The sequence below is a fragment of the Triticum aestivum genome, chromosome 4A (assembly GCF_018294505.1).
Source record: "Triticum aestivum cultivar Chinese Spring chromosome 4A, IWGSC CS RefSeq v2.1, whole genome shotgun sequence".
Lineage (NCBI taxonomy): Eukaryota > Viridiplantae > Streptophyta > Magnoliopsida > Poales > Poaceae > Triticum > Triticum aestivum.
In genome coordinates, this window is record NC_057803.1 from 410,865,899 (window position 1) to 410,891,373 (window position 25,475).

The window sequence follows — 25,475 nt, forward strand, 5'->3', positions numbered from 1 at the left end:
CAGTGCGCGCCGCCCCGCCGCCCGGTGACCACCTCTCCGGCCGCCTGCCGCCCTCCTCCTCGCCCGGGTCCGCCGTCGCCTTTGTCAAGTCCGGCAAGAACTCCGGCGACTCCTCCGCCGAACCTCGATCCGCGTGCGATCCAGATCTGAAAATATCTCCTCGGGTTGACTTTTTCTCTCAAAACCCTAATCCATGTGCCCATCTTCATCATGCTATAACTCTGCACCCGTAGCTCCGTTTTGGGCATATATCATATCAAAATGTTCATCTCAGAGAGTACATCATTTCATTCCATTGCATCATTTTCATTTGAGTTCATCTTGATGCCCGAAATGCTGTTATAAGAGTGCTACTTGAGTTATTTGTCAGATCTGCTACTCAATTTAGCTTTGTCATTTTTGCCATGATTATTGTGTGCATGTTATGACCATGAGTCCTACATATGTTTTGTTAAGGGTTTTGTCATATTTTCAGAGGTGCGACCCATGTATTTTTGTGGTGTGTGTGGTGACTAGCACAAGCTTACCAAGTGAGGCACTTGGTAATTCTGATTTCAGGGACTTAGCAATTCCACTAAGTCCTTGAGCTGTTTATCTCATATGGCCATATGTTCATGTTGTTTCCTAGTGATCCGTGCCTCTTTTGAGGATGATCAGTAAGGATGTTTTGTTAATATTGTAGTGCTCTATACATCCATGACTTTTTTGCATTTATGGATCACCCTAGCTTGAGTCAATCGAGCTCTACTTTTGATACTTTGTGAACCTGGGCAGATTGTCAACTTGTTTGCAATTTTGCCGATGATGTTGTAGTTGATCCGTGCATGCTATGCTATTGTTCTTGCCATGTCTAGCTTGCATTTTGTGTATTCTTGATGGATGTATGCTTAGTTGGTCATGACTTGTTCCATAGTGAGTGCATCGAGCTCGTAAACATGCCTACTTGAGATATGTTTCAGCATGTGCCAGTTTTCACCAAGTCTGAAAACTGGTTATGTTTTTGCCATGTTCACATGCTTGCAATTGTATTTTCTGATCCCTTTTGGCTCAAGGTCACTAAGGAACTTTTGTTGAGCTCTTTGAGTAGCTCCATGCCATGCTTTACTTTGCCATGTTCAGGTCCTGTAGCATGTAGTTTTGATGCTCCGAAGAGTGCTACCTGATCCGAAATTCCAGACAAGTGTTAATTTCACTAAGTCTGAAATATGTTTACCATATGCATTTTTGCCATACTTGTTTGAACCTGTTAATGGATGAATTGGCCGTAGCTCAGTGCTAGACTTTTGTTAAGCATCACGAATGCATCCCTTCCATGTATTTTGTTGTCATATTTGGGTTCTGTAGCATGTACATCTCGTTGCATTTAGATGGCTACTTGCTGTAAATCACAGACCGGTGTCATATTTGAATCACTTGCCATTTCCAAACCGTAACTCCGATTCCGGCGTTCTTTATATCGTTTTCAAGAGATTTCATCTCATATTTCCAGTGGCACACTTGGATTTCCAAGTTGAGGCTAGGTTCATGCATCCTTCGTCAGATCTTGCATATTCATCCTGCATCGCATCCCGCATAGCATTCCATCTTCGCATCATTTCGTTTGTTCCTTGCACGTGGTTGATTGTGTCCATGTTGCTTGTTTGTCTTGTTTGGGTAGAGCCTGGAGACGAGTTCGCTAATGAGGAGCCCGTTGAGTTTGCTTTCGAGGATCCAGTCAACTCTGACAACTGTGCAGGCAAGATGATCATACCCTCGAAATCACTACTATCTTTGCTATGCTAGATTTGCTCGCTCTTTTTCTTTGCCAATGCTACGATACCTACCACTTGCTTCCAAGACTCCAAAATTGCTATGTCAAACCACTAACCCACCATGTCCTAGCAAACCGTTGATTGGCTATGTTATCGCTTTGCTCAGCCCCTCTTATAGCGTTGCTAGTTGCAGGTGAAGATTGAAGGCCGTTCCTTGTTGGAAAATTTATTTGCTTGTTGGGATATCATTATATTGCCATGTTATTTTAATGCATCTATATACTTGGTAAAGGGTGGAAGGCTCGGCCTCTCGCCTAGTGTTTTGATCCACTCTTGCCGCCCTAGTTTTCGTCATATCGGTGTTATGTTCCCGGATTTTTGCGTTCCTTACGCGGTTGGGTTATAATGGGAACCCCTTGATAGTTCGCCTTGATTAAAGCTTTTCCAGCAATGCCCAACCTTGGTTTTACCATTTGCCACCTAGCCTCTTTTCCCTTGGGTTTCCGGAGCCCGAGGGTCATCTTATTTTAAACCCCCCGGGGCCAGTGCTCCTCTGAGTGTTGGTCCAAACTAGAGTCCTGTGCCGCGCCCCCTCGGGGAAACTCGAGGTTTGGTTTTAGTTGTATGGAGCGCTCATCTGAGTGTGCCCTGAGAAAGAGATATGTGCAGCTCCTATCGGGATTTGTCGGCACATTCTGGCGGTGTTGCTGGTCTTGTTTTAACCTATCGAAGTGTCTTGAATAACCGAGATACCGAGTCTGATCGGAACGTCTTGGGAGGAGGTCTATTCCTTCGTTGACCGTGAGAGCTTGTCATGGGCTAAGTTGGGACTCCCCTGCAGGGATTTGAACTTTGGAAAGCCGTGCCCGCGGTTATGGGCAGATGGGAATTTGTTAATGTCCGGTTGTAGATAACTTGAACCTTAACTTAATTAAAATGAATCAACTAAGTGTATTGCCGTGATGGCCTCTTCTCGGTAGAGCCCGGGAAGTGGACACGGTGTTGGAGTAATGCTTGCGCAGGTTGTTCTCTAGTTTCTTGCTCACGCTTTGCCTCCTCTTCTCGCTCTCTTTTGCGAACAGGATAGCCACCATATTTGCTAGTCGCTTGCTGTAGCTCCACATATATTTTTACCTTGCCTTACCTATAAGCTTAAATAGTCTTGATCGCGAGGGTGCGAGATTGCTGAGTCCCTATGGCTCACAGATTACTATTACACCAGATGCAGGGCCTGATGATTCCGCTCTAGGAGACGCGTTTGAGCTCAAGTGGGAGTTCGACGAAGACTCTCAACGTTACTATGTTTCCTTTCTTGATGATCAGTAGTGGTGCCCAGTTGGGGGTGATCGGGACCGTGTCGCATGTTGGGTTCTCTTTTATTTTGGCGCCGTAGACGGACCATGAGTGTTTGGATGATGTAATGTTATTTATGTACTTGATTGACGTGGCGAGTGTAAGCCAACTATGTTATCTCCCCTTTTATTTATATATATTACATGGGATGTTGTGAAGATTGCCTAACTTGCGACATATGCCTTCAATGCGATTATGCCTCTAAGTCGTGCCTCGACACGTGGGAGATATAGTCGCATCGAGGGTGTTATAGTTCCCATGGCTTACTCTAGAAGTTTGCCATCTAGAGCCAGGGGTTTGAATTTCCATGGTAGTGGGCATGTCACAGAATGTCGTGTTATGTAATCGAGCATAGTTCTCGGATATGAATGAATGAGATGCTCCAGTATCGAAAAGAACAGATGTCGGATGGCAATTAACAAGGAGCGTACCAAGGATGACATTAGGATCCTCATGAGCCTCCTCGGCTGAGACATAGTTGACATGGCCACGTGCAGTGGTGACCGGCTTGGCGTAGAATGTCTTTCCCGCTCGCTTACCACGGCCAACTGACTTTCCAGACTGATTGGGGTTGTTGTTCTGGGGACACTCTCAACTATAGTGACTCGGCTCTCCACACTTGAAACATGTCACAACATTTGGGCGTGGAGCAGCATTAGCAGCGGGGCCACCATAGGGCTTGGGATGTGCAAACTGCTGGTTGGGACGAGGCGCCTCAAAGGATGGCCTCGGAATGAACCTGGGTGGCAGTGCCGTGCTTGGAATCCACACCCGGCGCTTCTGAGATCCAGAGCCGGATGAAGAGCCAAAATCAAGAGAGTGCTTGCGTGAAGCGTCATAATCAGACTAGCCTGTCTCAGCACTGATGGCTTTATTGACCAACTTCTGAAAGGAGGTGCACTTGTGTAGACGAAGATCGCGACGAAGCTCAGAGCTAAGTCCCTTGCGGAACCTTGCCTGCTTCTTAGCGTCGGTAGATACTTCTTCAGGAGCATATCGTGCCAGATTCCCAAATTCACGACTATATGCATCCACAGTCAGTCTTCCTTGGGTGAAGTTGCAGAACTGTTCCCTCTTGCGATCTATGAGACCTTCTGGGATGTGATGCTCACGGAAAGCCTCACTGAATTCAGCCCAAGTAGTGATTTGGCCGACCGGGCGCATAGCTTCAAAATTTTCCCACCAAAGGCTAGCAGGGCCTTCGAGGTGATAGGCAGCATAAGTAACCTTATCAGCTTCGGCTACGTTGGCAGAACGTAGCTTGTGGGTGATGCTGCGAAGCCAGTCATCCACGTCGAGGGGCTCGACGGAATGGTTAAACTTTGGTGGGTACAACTTGATGAAGTCATTGATTGACACCAAGTCATTTCAATGATGGCATGCAGTGTTCTGCTCAATCCGCTCCAGCAAGCGGTTAGTCTCACGCTTGTTTCTTTCCGCCTCCAGCATCACTTCGGCCAGAGAAGGCGGGTGAGGCAGATTTTCACCCCTAACTGCACTGGCTTCCCCCTGCTCCGGGGCAGCAGGGTTGCTACGGGTGTTGACCATCCTAGGAAAAAAACAAGGCAACAGTTTAGATAAGGATGTCACAACTTAGCAAGGAAGTGCAGAATGTAATGGATAACACGGAATGCATAGATGTTCATCCGTATGTCATCGTAATATAGAACTGCCATATATATACCAATGGTCATACACACCATACATAGTTTAGAACAAGCCCAGGCTACAGTACAACTATGATGAAAGACGTTACATCTCATCGGAGGCATTCCAAGCTCCTATACATTATTTGTCTACACCTCCGGAATTGATTACACACAAAGTCATATTCCACAAGTCACGTAGGACAGTGGAGATACAACTATTACAATACTAGTGATACTACTACTAACTCAAACAGCTCCGTAGTAGTCCTCATAGAAGTCAACTCCATAGCCTAGAAGTTCAACGTGATCATCCGGGAACAGACGGTCCTGAGGAGCCTGTGGACCAAAGGGGCTAGGGTGAGGTCTTGGACCAACAAACAGTGGCCTGCGGGGACCACGGGGTGGGGTGATGCCTCCCACATCACGCCAATCCACCATGTCTGGCAGAGTAGATCTCACAGGATACAAATCCCTCGTATCCATACATCCAGCTAGCACAGCCAGTGCAAACTGAGTCAAAGTGGCCCAATGATCAGCACGGGTGTTGAAAAGCTCCAGTCTCAAGGCCCGATTCTCTCGGTCCTTATCCTCGAGCATCTCGGCAGTGGTGCGAGTTAGCGAGTCCTCCTAAGTAGGGTCAGCATAGATAGCCTGGAGATACCCTTGCGCTCCCGGGAGTGAGGCTGGCATATAACGGAAGTCGGTGTTCCGAAGCAGGCCAGTCCGGACTCGCATGATGGTCATCATGGAATAGGCAGCATCCTGCACAGCCATCTCAACAGTAACCCCCAGTCCATAGGAACAGTGGAGGGGCTCGGTAGATCCAGGATAAGAAGGAAATATCCTGACGGTGCAGAAATATTGGCTTTGATTAAAGTCTTGGAATTGCTCTTTGACACTGTATTCGGGATACCAACGGTAACCCATCTCGATCATTACCTGGACTAACATAGCAGTATGACCAGGCACATCGAGGCACCGGGTCAGGTGAACCACTTGGTTTTGAGCATGAGTGGCCATCTAAAAGCACAACCACAATGCAAAGACATTAGATTTCTAGGGAAAATTTGACAGCATAACAGCTGTAAATGCTCAGAAAAAGATTTGAGACATCCACAACAGTTTGCAATACCACTCAACAACATCATATCAGGGTTATGATTCAACTGGCAACATACTAAAAGTAGTAGAAACTGTATTGAGGCTTGTAACAACAATCCTATAAGCTACTACGGGTTAGTAACACGTGAACTTGACAGAGGAAGAGAACCTAGTCCTTAACCCATGTTGAATGAGAAGAGAATGACTCAGATCAGATGGCTTAAGGTAAAGGAGTAAAAGAGCCTTACGTTCCCTCCCACAATCAATTCCCCTACATATAGCTAAAGCATTTCTAGACTCGACATCGACCAGTTTGGCTCAACGAACCTACAGGCAGTCCGGCTCTGATGCCAACGCTGTCAGGACCCCGATTCCAAGTCACATCGATCTAGCCGGTAACACCTCATATCACATTGCAGCCTCACGCACGGTATCCCCACGGGTGTCGCCTTACCATGGCCCGGGACCGTTTGCGCCTTTTGGCTCACCTAGATGATAGTGTCGCTAGCATCTATATGACAGAGAACCCGGGCCGACATGGCTAGTCGTGAACCCAAAGCGGCATAGACCTATGGAGACAGACATACATGAATCACATCGAGCATGTCGGTCATCAGCGTGTGAATCCGGGCTGTAACACTGGGCTAACAGGACTCCGGAAGTCACCGCGTGACATTTCCCCGAAGGGACAAACATAGGAACGAAGTGAATCACATGTCGGCCAGTCAAGTGTCCTGAGCAGTAGTGCTAGGCTAGCAGGACTCCGGTGAACCAGGCTATAGCGGACTACTATGGCTCGAGGAACACTAGACTACATTTCCACATAAGGAAGGCTGCCAAGGATAAACAACTAGATTGTCGGATCCCACACATACCAAGCATTTCAATCATACACACAATATGCTCGATATGTGCAAATACAACATGACATCACAACAAAACTCTACAACTCAAGTACTTTATTTAAAGGCTCAAGAGAGCCATACATAACAAGTTCATACAGGTAGGGGTCACATGGCCCGACACTCAAGTCATACAAGCATACAAGCACATGCGGAAGCAAATAGTCTGAGTACAGACACTAGAAAGACAGAAGGCCTCTCGAAGCCTGTCTATCTACATAGGGCCCTCCATGGCCAGGATCACCACCTGGGTGGCAAGTCACTCATCGGCGTCGAGGTCTACATAAAACCCATCGGAGGGGGCGGTGTTGTCGTCTGAAAATAGTAATTAAGCAAACATGAGTACAAAGGTACTCAGCAAGTCTTACATCAGAACCTACTATACATGCTCATTCTCAAGAAGGTGGTGGAGTTATTGCAGCAAGCTAGCTTTGACTCTTGGCTAAGCTATCCTACGGGACACCACTGGTAAAATAGTTTTTGCACACGAGTCCACTAATCACCAACACAATACTCCACCGGGGATCCTCCCTCGTCATCCTACGAGAGGGCCATCCTCGGTACTCACACTTATCTTGAGACTTTTAGTAGTATCCATTAAATTGTCTATGAACTGTATAGGCAACCAAGTAGTCCTTTACCGTGGACGTGGCTATTCGAATAGTTTTATACCCTGCAGGTGTGTACTTCATCACACATGTTTCCACCACTTAGCGTCTGCACACGACATGTGCTCGACAGACTTGAAGCGAAAACCAACGTGGGTGTAGACCATGACCTGACTAACCGCACATGTCTCTAGTCTAGGTTTATCGCCTATTCAGGTTCCATCCGCAAGGAAATCCGGCCAGGGTGTCCTCAACGGCCCCAAACGATGTGTACAGGGTCCCGAGACGCCAAACGGGCGCCCGACATACCCGACCATAGTGTATCTACCGCATCATAGCCCACCCCTAGGGTCAACGCTATGCACGGCCGCCAACACATAACCTACAAACACCAGAAACTAGTTGCAACTCCTAGACAGAGGCGAGAGGGTTAGTAAGTTGAGTGGGGTCATATTTCAGGGCCCAATGTGTGGTACTAACTGAATCTTAAATCACACATACAGATCTCAGTTCTTATGGACGGCCTCAATGAAACAACCCACCATGTACTCCTACATGGCCTCTCATCGATACCTTTACCAAAACATGTTCAACACATCCCTCACATTACCGATATAATAATTTCACTCTAGCCCACCACCCAGATGAACCAGACCTGACACAACTCTAAGCATAGTAGGCATAGCAAGGTAGGAATCATATACATGGCTCAATCAACTCCTACACATGCTAGCGGGTTTCATCTAGTTACTGTGGCAATGACAGGTCATTCAGAGGATAAGGTTCAACTACCGTAGCACGCAGCAGTTTGAATCGCGTTGTCTTAATGAAGTAAACAAGAGCAGAAGTGAGAACATGGGTTTGTATCGGAATGATCAATGGGTTGCTTGCCTAATGTAGTGGTAGTAGGGTACTGCCCTTCAGACGGATATAAGGGGTTATCCTCGAAGGCAGAACCTACCACGAAAGACACACTGAACATAATCAATACATGACGATATGCAACAATATGATGCATGCTATGACATGGAAATATGAATGTGTCTTGGCCTAATGCAATGTGAAACAAGTTGAAATGAGTCCATTTGAATTAAAGATTCGAATGAAGGTTAAAGTTCTTATGCATAAAAAGTGTATTAGCTTGTTTCACCTAACCAGCAAGGTTAAAGTGGTTTGTCATGCATGGAACCATTACAGATGGATAGATTGAATTTTTTTGATCATTTTTAATATATAATTTGTTTGATTTGGAGCTATGGTTGATTTTCTATGATTTTAGAAGTTTTGGCTATTTTCTAGAATTTTCTGTATAAAAATAAATCCAGAAATTAGTTATTGCATCAGCAGTGCGTCACGGTGACGTCAGTGGTCAACGGGGACGTCCAGGTCAAACCTGACAGTGAGTCCCGCGTGTCAATGTGATTAGCTTAACTAGATATTAGTTAATACTAATCCTAATTAGTCAGCAGGGCTGGGCCCTACCTGTCATTGACCCAGGGGGGTCAAACTGGGGTCAACCCAGGTCAAACTCACCGGAGTTGACCCGGGGCTCGTCGCCCGCAAGGCCAGGGACGGCGGAGGGGTGCGGGTTTCTTCCTCCGGCGACCAAATGGCCGGCGAAGGGCATCTACGTGACGCGGGCACTCGTCCGCGTCGAGTGGTGTAGGTGGTTGGGCCTGGGGTGGCCGGAGTCATCGCCGGCGTCGACCTTGCCGGTCGCCGGGGCTCGGGTGAGGTCGGGGTCGTTGTTGTGACGGTCGTGGTGGCTCATGTGGGGCACGTACATGCCCTACGCGGCGCGGGGAGGAATATGGGCACGACGGCCAGACCATTAGATGGCCGGAGACTTGTCGGCGGCGAGCACAGGTGGCGGTGCGTGCGGGCGAACTCGAGGTAGCGCGTACGATGCACGAGAGCTAGAGCGGAGAGGGGGAGAAGGGTCAGTGGCTCACTGCGGTTGCAGGGGAGCGAATGGCGAGCTCGGGGAAGAGCTAGAGCCAGCGGGGCGGCGAGGGGGATCTCCGGCGACCGAGGTTGAAGACGAGCTCGGTGAAGATGCTCAGGGGGCCTCCGGCGGGGCGTGGCTCGGCGGAGAGGACGAGGGAGACGAGGCGGGGTTTTGGGACGGGTCAGTGAGGCAAGGGGAGCACGGTGGTCATGGTGGCGACGAACGGCAGCGACGGCTTCGCCCTGCTTCGGTAGAGAGAGCGAGAGAGGCAACGCAGGGGGAGAGTGGAGCGGTCGAGGGGTCCAGGGGGTCTGCGTGGCACTCGTAGACGATGTCCTGGCGTTGGCAGAAGCAAGAGGTGGTCAGCGTGTGGCTGTGGGCGCCGGCCACGCGCCTCTCGTCCTCCTGGCGAGAGGAGGAGGATGACTGGCGGTAGCCAGTGGGCTGGGCCGAGCTGGGCCAGGCCAGGGCGACAGGTAAGTCTAACTCTCTCTCTCTCTTTCTGTTTTGATTTTTATTTATTTCCTGCTATGTGTATTGAAATAGAATAAGTACTATTTCATTTCCAAAAACTCTGGAAATATTCAGAGGCACATTTGGGAATATTATCAACTGCCTAAAAATGCTTCCAAGATTATTTGAGCACTTTAAAATATTTATAGCATTTAAAATGCCCAAATTCAAATACATATGGCTTGTTCAAAAATCCAGAATGGCTCCATAAATTGCAAGACCATTTTTGGCAGAGGTTTTAGTCAAGACCAAAAATGGTGGGCTTTTATGAAGGGCATTTTGGGTTCATTGAAATTCCAATTGTTGGAAAATAGCATTTTCAGGGGGGGTGTTGGGGTTGATTAGGCCCCATTTCAAGTTCAAGAGAAATTTAAACATGATGCACATGTTCATCCAATCCTAATGCATGACTAAAAGCAGGGATGTGACAGTGAACATGATATACGCAACCCACATCCCCAAGAGGGAGCGGAAGCGTGCACTCAGGGACGTATATGCGTTGGAGCCAGTCACCCCAAAGTTCAACCCTTGGTCCTCCTGCCCGATCACCTTCGATCGCAGGGACCACCCCACTAGTATCCGTCATGGTGGATTCCCCGCACTGGTCCTAGACCCAATCATCAACGGATTTCACCTCACTCGAGTCCTTATGGACAGCGGCAGCAGCCTGAACCTTCTTTATCAGGACACAGTGCGCAAAATGGGTATAGACCCCTCAAGGATCAAACCCACAAAAACGACCTTTAAGGGCGTCATTCCAGGTGTAGAAGCCCATTGCACAGGCTCAATTACACTAGAAGTGGTCTTCGGATCCCTGGATAACTTCCGAAGTGAAGAGTTAATCTTCGATATAGTCCCTTTCCGCAGTGGTTATCATGCGCTGCTCGGGCGAACTGCAGTTGCTAGATTCAATGCGGTACCGCATTATGCATACCTCAAGTTCAAGATGCCAGGACCTCACGGAGTTATTACAGTCAATGGAAACAGAGAGCGCTCTCTCCGAACTGAGGAGCACACCACGGCACTCGCAGTAGAAGCGCAAAGCAGCCTCTCAAGGCAATCAACTAGTTCGGCGCTTCAAAGCCCGGACACCTTCAAACGCGCTCAGGGCAATCGCCAAATAGACCACCTGGCGCGATCTGAGCTCGCGTAGCAATGCGGCGGCCACCCCAATCCCAACCCAATGGCGATATTCGTACCGCGCGTACATAATTACGCATTAAAAATACCATGGGCACAGGTGGGGAGGGGCGCACAACTGCGGCACACCCCAAAACGTGGCCTAAACCACACTAGGGGCTTCCCGTTTGGTTATTTTTATTTTTCTTTCAGGACCTTAATCTCTGGACACACTGTCCGGCAGCACTGTTGCCGAACACATGATGCAGCAACCAAGGAGGCAGACAGCTACGTTATACCACGGAATTCCCAAGTTGATTACAGTAACGAGTGAAATATTCAATTCAATATCATTCCTCAGCTTGCCATTGGAAGGGACATAGTCCTACTCTTTGCTTATCGCACTATCTGTATTACTCTGCCTTAACGCAATTTTTTAATAAACAATGCATGACATTACGACTATTATTGCATTCTTGTTATATATATATATATCTGTGTGTGTGTGTGTGTGTTCATTAATGACACCTTGCAACCATACACTCTGGTACGGCCAATACACCAGGGGCTTACGTACCCAACAATGCGGTGTGAAAAGTTCGAACACTTTCACAAGTGCGGCACCACGAACTTATAGCATTATATGCATCAGCTCCGAATCATGTCTTTGGTCAAATGTTGGGTTTGCCCGGCTCCTATGTTTTGGTACCTTACGTTCCGCTCTATCGGCTAAGGTAGCGCTAGGAGAACTACCGCGATTGTGCCCCGGTTCTCCCGGGCTGAGCACCTCGGTAGAGAAAGCTAAAACTGACTGTGATGATAAGGCAAGAGACTGGTCGTTGTTCGGCGAGGTTTTTTGAGTCCCTAAAGACTTATGCCGCTTAGGGCGAGGGGCCTGCCCTGTCCGGCTTACAGGCGTGTATCGCGCCCCGAATTCAGCCTTCCAAACACTAGGGGCTTCGCCGAAATTTAAAATTATACAATTCTATGGCCAAGTGAGAGTGATAAAGCATTATTAGTCTGATTGCCTTGTTCGATGTGCTGAGCACCTCCCTCGAAGGACCCAAATATGGGAACAAGAGTGCTCAGGTTTATCCCGAACACCCCAGCACTCGTGGCATGAGGGCAGAAGCCGAGGACTAGCCACCTCTCAGATTGGATAAACAGCCAAACAGAAGGTAATATTTTAAATTCAAACAAGCGTTGCATAGCGCATATGAAACATGTTTTCATAAATACAGAATAAAACGAGCGAGTTTACTCAAATATTACATCTTTTGAGCACTCATCCGTGATGAGACGGGCACCCAGCAGAACACCCTCGTAGTACATCTCGGGGTGGCAGTGCTCCTTGCCCTCTAGCGGCCCCTCCTTGATCAGCTTCATGGCGTCTAGCTTGACCCACTGCAATTTCACATGGGCGAAAGCCCGGCATGCACCTTCAATGCAGACAGATCGCTTGATGACCTCTCGCCGCGGGCAGGCATCCACAAGCCGCCTCGCCAGGCCGAAGAAGCTGTTCGGAAGGGCGTCGCCAGGCCATAGCCGGACTATAAAGCCCTTCATGGCCTGATCGGCCGCCTTATGTAGCTCAACCATCTGCTTCAGCTGGTCGCTCATCGGCACCGGATGTTCGGCCCACGGTTATTCTATATTGTGGAGTCACAGTCAGACTGATTTTAAAAATAAATGTATATCAATATAAAATCCAATAAATTATCCACGCATAAAAATCAATGCAATTTAAAATCTCGAAATTAAAAAAAGAGATTTGAAAATAATTGTCGGTTTGATGTGTTTTAAAAATGTACAGCCCATTTCTCATTACTGATAGGCCATTTTCTTGCCCAGCCGAATGAAGCTCTCCTCGTCTTGAAAGATTTGCAGCACAGCAGGCCTAATAAAGCGACTTACTTGAGAAATCACAAAAGAACTGGGCTAGCCATTTTCAGAAATGAAAAAAACTACTGGGCTGGTCTGTGGTAAACATAAAAGAAAAGGCTGTCTAGACAAGCCAGAGTGTCCCGCACAGCCCAGTTGACACCCTGCTTCCGTCTCAAAAACAAATTAGATAAATGCCACTCCAATTATGGCGATTCATAAAAATGCCACTGCAATTTCCAAACTTTGAAAAATGTCACTGCAATTTTTGCAAACTTTGAAAAACGCCACTACATTTTGCAAACTTTGAAAAACGCCACTCCAGACTTCGAAAAATGCCACTAGAAACGGCATGAAATGGCATTTTTCAAAGTTTAGAAATTGCAGTGGCATTTCTCGGATACACCAGATTTGGAGTGGAATTTATCAAATTAACCCAAAACAAAAATAACTGGGTGAGCTGCTGGGTCCCTGGTGTCAGCCGCTCGTTGTGCAATTCTCTCGTTTATTGACTACTTTGACAATGGCATGGGACCCAGATGTCAGAAATCCACTAGGAGGAGCCATTTTTTATTGGCTTGAAATAAGGAGGCACTTGCTTGCGTACTGCCATGACCTTGGCGGGTCCCTGCTATCATCCTCTCCATGTACAGTACCAGTTAGTCGTGCTTCAAAACTGATCGGCACGCCATGAAAAAAATAAAGGTCGATAACTAATGCGGCACCTTAGGCCAACGCGGCCAGATCGCATTTTGCACGAGAAATTACACACCATGTTTCGTTGACATGTGGTCCCGTTCCAACATATCAGTGAGACGACAGCGAGTAGTAGGAGTATTTCCGAATGGACGTGTAGGCCGGGGCGCCTCTTTGTGAACCGTGGCAAACTCGCCACCGTCCATCGACTCTTCGCCTTTCCCTCCCGATTTGGAACTGTTGTCGCACGCTCTTCCTCTCCCTCCTCCATTTTCCTTTAGCCCTTCACCCTTTCTTCTGCCATTGTTCGATCGTCTTCTCCATGGAGGGAACAGGCCAGAAACGACCCCGTTATTCTTGCCCCGATCTGAAAGATGACGTGGTGGAGGAACTCATTGATCGGTGTGACGTCATCACCTCGGCTAGCATGGCAGGTTTGTTCAAGCCCATTCTCGACTCAACTAATAACATCATTACAAAGAACCCAAGAGTCAAGGAGCGGTTTGATCTCCCCTATCTTCTTCGCCGTGACCCTGATGACTGGCGTCAGCACGACGGAGGCCTCGCCCTGTGCAAGTTGATGCCGCTTGATAATGATACATATGATGTTAAGATGCCATCGCTTGAGGGCAAGGCTTGGGTGGGCGCAAATGGAGATTGGGTTGTTTACATTGGGTCCAACTGCGAGTGGGAACTTGTGAATGTGTACACTCATCACCGGGTTCCACTTCCAAAAATCTCAGCACACTGCCCAGAGGTTGAGCACACCGGTAATGTACGCGCGTTCAAATAGGATCATGGTGACTGTCTTCTACGGAAGATATCAATTTGTTGAGTTCCCAACCGCTCTTGGAATTACAACAACTATGAAGTTGTTGCTATCTTCGACAAGCTTGTTGCCATTCTTAGTGGTTTGACTCGATGGACATTGCTCAAAAATCAGTTTCTGTGCACGAATGAGTACTGTGATGCAATTCAATACGAGGGCCTTGTGTTGGCTGCCACCACTCATGGCACTCTTTTTGCATGGTATCCTCATAGTTTTGGTACGTTTGTCTTCCACCGTAATTATAATTGTTTCATCCACATGCATGCGGTTTAGCAAGTTTCCCTTTACTAATTAACCTTCTTCTTGTGTTTCCAAGGTCCTGTGAACATCCCACCAACTATACTTGAAAATTTTTATAACCAAGGGGGATATGCTGATGGTGATGATAACGAGCAGCGCCCATATACTCTGTGGCGCCTGGCAACTAATTCCAATGGATCAACTCTTCTTGTGTGTATACAGCCCACTGATAATGTTACTGCTAAGGAAGCAGGTGTCTCCCATGGTCGCACTCTCCGGACCAATTCCAACACCCGTTCCATGGTATTCGGGATGGATACTAGTGTGCTAGCGCCAACTCCTTCTCCTTGGCATAGAATTGATAGTCTTGGAGAAAACTCGCTCTTCCTTGGACAAAACTATCCGATGATGGTGAAAGGCGATCCAACTGCTGTTGACACATTTATGAGAAGCAACTGTGTCTATACCTTAGACATTTGGGTGGTTCCCTACCCTGGTACTGATATAGTAGGCCGCTTCAGCCTAGATGATAAGTCCTACGTTGGTCTCCAGATCGACAATGGATGGCCCGTCCCAGAGAATCACTTGTGGTTCAAAGCAAGCATTTCCAATGCCGCGGAATGGTTGAGTTGAAGTTCATTTCATGGCTTGTTATTTGTTATGTGGTGAAAACTTTAGTATTTATAATGTATCCTCGTTGTCGATGTGGGTTGAGGACCTGTTGTATGTAATAAAATGATATGCCTATGATAAACTTGCTAAATTTATGAATGGATTTCGAGTCGCTTCTCTGAGTGAGTGGTGCGACGAGGCAAAAAATATTTTCTGAATACATAATTGTACGTGCATTGCAACAGGTTATCGGATGAGGCCAATCAATAATAGTAGTACACTATTTGTACTAGCTTCACATGCTTCATGCGTCGGGCGGGTGTTTTTACTGTAGCCATATGTTAATGTGTTCGCTGTACGTAACCAGCACCTCAAATCCTCGATACTAGTACTATATAGTAGGAGTAAGTAGTAGGAGTAGTAGGGTGGCATGGGCTAGAACAAGCATTCACGTCCAGGAGTATGGCACACGCCACCACCACGACATCCATCTGACACCATATTATTTCTTGGAGTCCGTGCTAGAGCAATCTCGTCAACCTCGTCATTTCTCTAACTTCAGCCATCGCGCGGCGGGCTAGGTGGGGGTTTGCCGATAGTCGGTTTCTTAACTGCAGTCCCACTTGTAAGGCCAACTCCAACGCACGACCCCAGACAGACCTCTGTTTTGCATGAACTCCAACAATAATTTTGACTAGGAAAGCAAGAACAAAGAAAACAAGAACCACAAGAATACATTTTACTACTCCTGTAAGTTGGATTAGTGCCTTCTCGATGCATTCATTGGTGATCTGCGGAGGCTCGATCTTGCGTGCTTCTTTCTTCTTCAAGTGTGAAGAAGTAGACGTTGCTTCCTCGCATCTAGTCTCATGTCTAGCCTCTATTCTAGTAGGATTATCAACAAGTGCACTAATCTCATCCGAGAGCAGGACTGAAGATTTGGTCGGGTTCTTCCTCCTTCTACCGACACGTGGGACATCCAGCATCCAGGTCGTGTCATGAAAGAAAATAGAGTGGTAGTTGAAGACACGAGATGTGCATCTTGGGTTAAACTGTAAATAGAATCTTACTACTCTTGAGTAACTCCAAAAGTGGCCACCGAAGATCTTTATTGGATTTGTTTTTCATCACCAGCACGTCGAGGTGAAAGATGTGCAGGTTCAGTGGGTCCTCTTGCGTTTTCACTGACATGTGTGGCCGCATGTGAGCAAACAGACGATGGGCTCCGCGCTTCCGTTGGCTGGCTGAGAAGAGAGATAGAGGAGGGCTGAGCATGGACTGCAGGAAATTTGTTCTATGTACCTCGATATAGGCTCGATATAGTGGGGTGGCATGGGCCATAAGTAGCATTCACGTCTAGCAGTTCGGCACACGCCACCCACACGAGTCCCATCCGACACCAATTTTCTTGGAGTCCGTGCTATAGCCATCTCTTCTCCCTCCTATTTTCTCAGCCATCGCGCGGTGGGCGGGGAGGGGGTTTGCCGGTAGTCGGTTTGCTCAACTGCGGTCCCACTTATAAGTGAAAATGCAACACCGCATGCATTCCCGCTTGAGCGGCGTGCCGGACCAACCGTGTGGGGGTGCGATGCGAACACGGCAGGCTTTTCCTTTTGAACTCGTAACTTGTAAAATTTGGTTCTGCTCCATGGCGTGATCGATAGATAGAAAATAACGATGTTGCCTAGAGTAATGAGAAGTTTGGTTCTGGCGCCGTTCATGCATGGAGTACGTACGAAAATTATGAAGTTGATGCGAAAGGTAAGATAATTACTGTAGTATCATATACTACTACATGCATTTGACGGAAAGATAAAAATACATACGGATCCATCAACATTCAACGACATCCTCACACCCTAGTGCGCCAGGTCACCAACCGACGTGTGAGGAGCAGCGGCGTTGGCGTCGAGCTCAACGTGCTTCTGAATAGTGTCGTCCAAGGTTGCCCTGCGCTCCAAGAAGGCCAGCATCCTATCGTCCTCCTCTTGCATGTAGTAGTCCTTGTGGACGATTTGCGCGTAGACGTGGGTGATTATGTTGATGGTTTCTTGCTGCGCTAGGCGCTGCACGACGAGCGTGACCTCGAGGTGGACATTCTCCGGCACAACGGCGGGCAGTCGCAAGGCCACCAGTGCGTCGAAGAGGTTCTTACCATAGTGGCCGTTGAGGGTGGCGGGTATCGCAGAGCCTGGGCGCGTCGGCTGGAGGCTTACGTCAAAGTCGCCCGCAAGCTTCTTTGACAACGGTGAACTTGTCAAGGAAACCAACGAGGACCTCGTCGAACAAGGAGACAAAGTTGTCGTCCAAGCGGCCCCTCGCCCTGGCGGCCTCAAGCAATACTACCTGGAGACGTTCCTCGGTGTCGGGCCGTAGGCCAGCGTCGTGGACCATCTGGCACAGCCGGCTGATGCTCGCGCTCATCGCCTCCATGGGTCTAGCGTAGCTTCTAGTCAACTTATCTTGTGATTCGAGTGATCACTCAGCCCTTGGTTAGCGTGCGTAGGTGCGTATGATTTCGTACTACTCCTCGGCCCTCTACTGCACCTGCCTTTGGCTGTGTGATAGGTGGGCCAGCCACCCCCTGGGGCCATGTGTCATTCACCCAAAGGCAGTTGCCATAAGTCAATGAAGCTGCGTCCCCCTCTGTGCCAGTGTAGTATAGTCATCTCACCGGACCTCTAGTTGGGTCCAAACGAGAGAAGTTTGATGTTTACTGGTTTATTGGTCCCCTTTGCATTTTGCGCCAAGTTTTGACCTTTGATTTAACTAATAAAATGTTAATGCATGTAAACAAAAATGTTGTGTAAGTCACCTTACGAAAACCAAATAATCCCAAAATACTTAGGCACGGTGCATTAACTCCCTCCTTGTTTCTTATTTCGTGACATATCAACCAATGAGAGATCTGGGCCGTGCATTCTTTCAATGACTTGAGACTACCAAACATGACATGCAGTGTTTAGTTCATTGCATGTAATCCTATTAGTACTCTAGTTAGGAGTAGCAAAAAAACATTAAGTTCTCTCGCCGATAGGAATAAAACACCATGTATTTATTTACAGAGGGAGTAGTACATTTTTGGTGACATGCATTACTAGATATTGCTAGTCAAATACTAAAATCCAGATGGACGTGGTAGTACTCCTAAATCCAGACGGTGGTGCTACTAGTACTAGTAGTAGTACGACCAATGTAGGAGTAGTAGTAGGAGTACTAGCACTGTACTATCCGTTGGTCGAATTATTACGTGCCGCTCCTCATAGTGAAGTGACAAGACCCTGCGCCGGGGATGACACCTGAGTATAGGTGCCGTGTTCGGCACACCATAGTCAGCCTCACCGTCTGCAGTCACCGTCATCATGGCTGTAGAGCTAGCCTACTTACAACTAGCCCTGTTCGACATAATTTCATGTGCATAGATGCCCGTGCATTGCATGGAACACCAAGATTGGGGGTGGACGGCTCCGGCAGCGGCCATCGCGCCAGATTTTTCTACGGCCTTCTACTCCTAGATGTGGTGGGGAGGAGATGAGGCTGATTGTGAGAGACAAGGAGTTGTTTGTAAATAGGGAACAACTTTGTATGCGTCAGATCTAGATCCGATGGCTATTGGTGAAAGATGGGAGGCACAACATCATCACCAACTCAGGACCTGTTTGATTCGCAGGATTTTGAAAACGCAGGAATAGGACACGGCTATATTACCTAGGAAGAGGGAATTACTAGGAAGTTTATGTAAGAACTTTCGTTACTTTAGGTGGATGCAGCATTATCGTACAAACTAAAATCCACCGCCCTGACAAGTAACTAATGGGCAAATAAGTTTTCGAGTCTCTGGCCACTTGATGTTTCAAAAACAAATTCAGCTTCTGCGGAGAAATGAGCTCCACCGTGTACCCGTGCGGGTGTGGCTGGGCACGAAGCGTGAGTACGTGCACGGTGCAACTATTCTCTTCTTGTATACGTACACCACCTACGTGGGGTTGTGTGAGAGAGATACAAACCTAGAGAGATATAGTGTGTGGGTTCTTGAGAGTTTTTTTTGTGGGGGGGTCAATCAAAAAATTTAAGATATGCAATGTTTGTGAAATAGAGTCCTGGGTATAACATATATATAGAGGGGGCGATCCACGAGAAGAGAGTGGAGGTATCATCGGCTTGAGGTGTCCATAGAATCAAAGAGAGGGATGATGTGTGTGTGTGCGCGCGCGATCGATAAAGAGTGCCATCGAATTTGTGTGTGCCCGCGTCAAAGATATAGAGTGGCTGGCCTACTGGAACGTGAGATGGGACATGTGCAGTTTGTCTCTGTGGCATGGATACCTACCTGCAGTGCTCGACTATCGATGTGTGGTGGGGGAAGAGGGAGGCCCAATTAACTATGGAGGTACAATGGCTTGTATATGTGTGGAGGAGGAGACAGGCCTACCTCATGTATTAAGGAGATCGATCTGCCTCATGTATTAAGGGAGATCGATCGGCATCCATGCATATGTGCAGGAGATGAATAAGGTTGGGAGAGAGACAGAGCTAGAGTGTTGGAGGGGGTGGTAGTGGAGTTGCTTCTAACAAATGGTGGGATAGGCTTGCTAGACAAATGGAGGGCACACCCGCAATATCAATAAGAGAGGAGATGGCTACTTATTGTCCGTGGATGTGCGTGTGAGAGACGGGTCAGGAGGCATGCACGAATGATGAGGGGGGCTGATGTGGCTGTGGTAAGCAGACATAACTACATAGGAAGATCAATCGCCCTTTGTAAGAGAAAGGAGAGACATAACTTGTGAGGTACGTCGATCGATGGGGGGTAGTTAAAGTCGATCTAGGTATATGTTGGGAGATCGATCGGTATACATGCATGTGTGTGTTAGAAGCAAATGAGGCACGAGGAGAAGGATAGAGAGAGAGGTATGCATGTAGGAGGTGGCATGAGAGGCATACTATATCGAGGGGGAGGAGTGTGCGAGTACGAGAACGATGAAAAGAGTGGTGGGAGTGAGGCATGGACGGTGACAAGAGAAGCGGGGAAGCTTGTGTTTGTGCTAGGCACACCTGGCTAGAGAGGCATATCGATCGATGTGTGCCGTAAAGAAGGAGCTGGGGGCCTACACACACCATGGGTGAACGACCTAAAGTGAAAAGACGAATTTGCGCGATGGAGCTAGAGAATGCTGAGGGAGGGTGAGAGGGATGCGGGCGTGTGCATGCACAAGAGAAAGTTAGCGCTAGCTACAAAGATAAGAGGGTTGTGTGGGTGTAAAAGACGAATAGAGATCATATATACTTCATTATAAAAAGCGAATTTAGATATTTGAAGAATTTATCATAGTGTTTCAAACCGACAGATGTGTGAATATATATAACGGTGATACACATGGTGTGGTTATGAACATGGTATACTACATTTAATATATTTTATCTCTACTCTTATAAAAAACGAAGTTGTTGATGATGGTGTGCCTGCCATCCTGCATTATAGGCCGTCTGATTTATATCTGGCGGATAGCAAGGAAACTACGATGGTTGAAGTTGGCAACAATCATGATTGTAGATTCTTATTGAAATAGAGAAACGAATTCAAATTTAGTTCGAATTGCAGCGGTAGTATAGACATTTGGAATGCACTAAAATGTTGGTATGAGTAGGTTACATGCATTATACAGCAAGCGAAAAAACTTAATCGGACATAACATGGATTCATACTCCCTCCTTCCATCTATATAGGGCGTAATGCGATTTTTAAGACCGCCTTTGACTATTGACAAGATTAATAGTACATGACATGCACAATGTGAAAATTATATCATTGAAAGAACCTTTCACAGACGAATTTAACGGTGTGCTTTGTGTAAGTTGCATGTCATATATCATTGCTCTAATATTTGGTCAAAGTTAGCATCAAAAAACGCATTAGGCCCTATATAGATGGAAGGAGGGAGTAGCTTTGAATAGCATTTGTATAGTAAAACGGGGCAAGACTCTCTCTTTGTGTGGTTTGCATAGTTTTATTTTTTTCGTTTTCTTTTTGGTTGAGGGAAGTGCGAATTGATTTGGTACGTACAAGTACAATATTACTACACGTTAGGCTTGCCCCTAAAATTCAACCCGTGTCTTGTTATATCCCGAAAATTCAGATATCGTGCACCCAAAACTGGCGCCATCACAACTCGCGCCTTGCTATCCCGAAATTACAACACGCGCGAAAACTCCCTCCAGCTACCAAATCCCGACACGTGAAATCCCCCTTCTAACCCTGAGCCGAAAGGGTCGCTAGTTCAAATCGGCGGGGGGTACTTTTGTAACACACCCTACATTTTGGACAAGCGCGTTCCTAAGTCATGCTTCACCCCCTCCCATCGCCCCCTTTTCGCCATTCGAAATCCCAGGCCGCCATAACCTCTCCGCTCCAGCTGCGAAACCCCACCCTCCTCCGTCCGCCACGTCACCGCTGCCCAGCCGGAGCCTCTTCCCCGACGAGGTCGTCCACCGCAACAACTCGACTTCCCTCGTCCACCTCCTCGGATGAGGATCTGTCGTCCATCTCGCCGTCCCACTGGTTCAGCCGCCCCGTCCTCCACCTCCAAGGAGCTGCTCCGACGATTGCCTCGTCTATCGCGGCTGCTCCATCCCCACAGCGCCGCCTTAACCTGCTCCACCGAAACCGTAGCATCCTCACCGACTCCTCGGATGAAGCCGAGTCCTACTTGGCGCCACCAAAGAGGTTGTCCACTCATCGCATCGCACCTTCTCCTTAACTCGACCTCCCGACGCTGACGGTGCTCCATCCCGCACCCCCATGGAGCGGCTACCTTGAAGCCGGCGCCACAGGCGACATCTCCATGGCGGCTCTCCCCCGGTGCGAGGCCCCTTCGGCGGCAGCGTCCATACCAGTCGGATCTGCTGCTGCTGCTCTGGCTCTCGCTCGATCGCTCGCTCGCCCAGCTGCTGTTCCTGCTCTCCCCCTCGCTCATGCTGATGCTCTGCTCCGATTAAGACACACTTCAGTCGACTGAATCAACTTTTGGGTCAGTCGATTTTCAGTGGTTGGGGGGCTCGCCGGAGTTAAGGAAGAACCACCCGCAGCAGGGACAGGGGCTCGCCGGAGAGGTACCCCACTATCTATCTTAGGGTTCAGGGTGGGGGGGGCGGGGGCCTAGAGGGCTGGCCGGGGCGGCGGTGGCGAGTTGTTTCACGGCGGCGAGGCGGCGCTGGGGCCGGCGGTTTGGCCGGTGGTGGCTCGCAGCTCAGGGGGGTGCAGGTTGAATGTGAACTACAGGCCCTCCCTAAACTACATGTCAAGTGCCTCTCTACTACCATTGCGTTCAGTTTTGACAGTACCATTCAGATTCCACAGTAAATTTCAGTTTCGACAGTTAAGTTCACAGACAACAGTTTTTACCTCATCTGTTGTAGTCAGGTGGTTTTTGGTGATGTTAATTTTACATCCATTTTACATCATCTATTGGAGATGCTATTAGAACCCCACTTGAGATTGACGATGTCTGTCTTGTGCTGCTTCAGCCTTGACGTCTTACGGCTCACTGGAGCTGCTCCAACGACAGAACGATCCATCACAACAGAGCAGTGCCCTGGACGCCATCTACAGATTCCTCAGATCTTCCTCCACACCTCCGACAGCCACCTCTGCCTCAACTGCTTCAACGACCAACCCAATGATGCTGAGGTCGACACGGCTACGGCAAAGAGGTTGTACACTCGTTGCATCACTTATTACTATTCACGTCGATCCATTAGGGCTATTTTGGTTCAACGGAAAAACATCGATCCACTGGTATATATTTTGCGTATGCATGTCAGATATTGTACGCAGTCATGTTGAACATGTAGAGAAAAAGAGAAGAGTTTTGCGCGGCAATACAATGTCATGTAGACATCGCTCCATGGTGGGTTCAATGGCAAACCCTCCCCACCCCTCTCCAAATTGTAATCCAGAGGAAGATATCTGTTCTGAGGCGGATTCGGACGCCACTGACCACTCCTATTTACCCCCAAGGTGTTTGCTCTACCCTGGCATGATGATGTTAGTCATATCATGCATATGTTGCCTCGTAGTGCCTACTTTTGACATCATATATGTCATCTGCTTAGTTTAGACATGTTCTGTAATGTCACCTGTTTAGTTTCTATATCATATATGGGAATTATGCAGTCTCATGTCTTTTAGCCAGCCATAATATATGTGAAATGTGCAATGCCATCCTGTTTAACCAGGCATCATATATTTGAATGATATCTTGCCCATCCTTTTCTTCATTACATTTCCATTTGTCGATTATGTTTGTACACTAAACTACTTTTCCCATGAATCAGCCATTTGGGTGAGAGATGGAAAAATCTGGAGTGAAAACAAGGACTTCAGAGCAGACAGTGCTACCTGTCGAAGAAGATCTCTTGTTGGGTCCCGGTAGCTCCTCAGAGATGGATTCAGAGATGGATGACCAGTCCTATTCCCCCACTAAGGTGTATGCTCTAACTTGGCATGGTTATACTGCTCATATCATGCATGCAATGTCCTGCATTGCATTGTTTAGACATCATATACACAATATTCAACACCATGTTCTTAGTTCAGACATCATATCGAATGCCCTCTTTTTAGCATATAAATCACATATGTGAATTAAATGATGCAATCCTGATTACTTAGATAACATGTAGGTGAATTATGTCATGCGATCCTGTTTAGTTATTCATCAGATCTTTGAATTATGTTATGCTACGCTATCCAGTTTAGATAGACATCATATATGTGAAATTATGTCATGCTATCTATTTTAGTTAAACAATATGCATGCCAACTATTTCATGCCCTCTTTTTTCCACACTATCTATTGCATCTGTCTCTCATATAATGTCTGTACATTCAACTATGTTTCCTGTTTATCAGCCATTTGAATTGGAGCGGGTGATGCCAGTATCTAGCGGACTAAAACCACGGTCTTCAAATAAAACAGTGCTACCTCTTGGTGGAGATAGCACCCCGGTTGTACATGCACAAGAACCAGCCCTACCACACATAACCCAAACTCTCGTAGATTGTACCCCTACTATGATTGACAGAGAACCAGCTTCACCCAATCTAACACCAACCCTAGCCGATAGTAACCCAGTTCCTGTTGACACAGCACCATCTCCACCATAGAGCTCCCAAACAAGAGCAGTTAGTAAGGCAGCTCCAGTGCCCAAAGGGCTAGTACTATCACGGCGAACCCCAACTCCACCAGTTAGTACGCCTATTCCTGTGGAGGAAGCACAACCAGCTAGTCGTAGTTTAGCATCTATCGCATTTGATGTTGTTAAATCGTATGTGCATATCTTCCCATCTTGGAAATATTATACTGAAGATGAAGGAAAATGCCAGTTGCAGGTGTTTGTCCAGGAGTTATGTGTAAGTAATGTTATTCATGGCAATTACTTTGCTTCGTCCCATACATCCTACCTCCATGATGGTTATAATACATCAAATTTTCCCATTTTTCTCTATAGAGAAGGACCGATTTGGAAACTCAGGATGAGGTAACCTATTCTAATACCTCTTCTATCTTCAAGAATGCTTGGTGGTAGTATCGAAATTACCTGAAGAAAACGTACTTCACCGACAAATAAACTCATCAAATTCCCTTACGTTCTCCTGAGACACATTTACTGGACGATGATTGGGAACGCCTTGTTCTGTACTGGTCCCGAGCCAAAAATGTGGTAAGGTCTATGAGCTCATTTTCTATTTTTAAGTATTATATTCTTGCGTCTTACTATACTCTGTTCATGTAGAACAAGTGCCTAAACCTGAAGAACAACTGTTCTAATTTAAGATTCCATTGCTACCATAGGACATAGATATATGTTTGTTTGATGCTTTTATTATGTACTAGTACTTGGAAATAGAAGACTTGGTAGTTTAATCACGTCCACCTTACTAATGAACTGGTTCACCGAGATGAGTTTCATATACTAGTACATGCTAAACTTGTTATGTGTCTGCTTGTTTCTTCTTTTAGAATGCTGACAGAATATTGGGGAAGAGTGCCTTATTAAGCAACGGTAAAGGAAGTAATGCAGATAAGGTTCAGGATAGTGACACATCCTGTCTTGGTTTAGTGTTGGAGTTACTGGCCACTACCGCTTGCACAAGCTATTCAAACTCACTGTCTGAATCAGTTCGGTTTCTTGAGTCTCAACTACAAGCTGAAAGACATCGATCAGCTGTGCTGTGACAAGAAGCGGAAGGACTATGTAAGTCCCTGGAGCA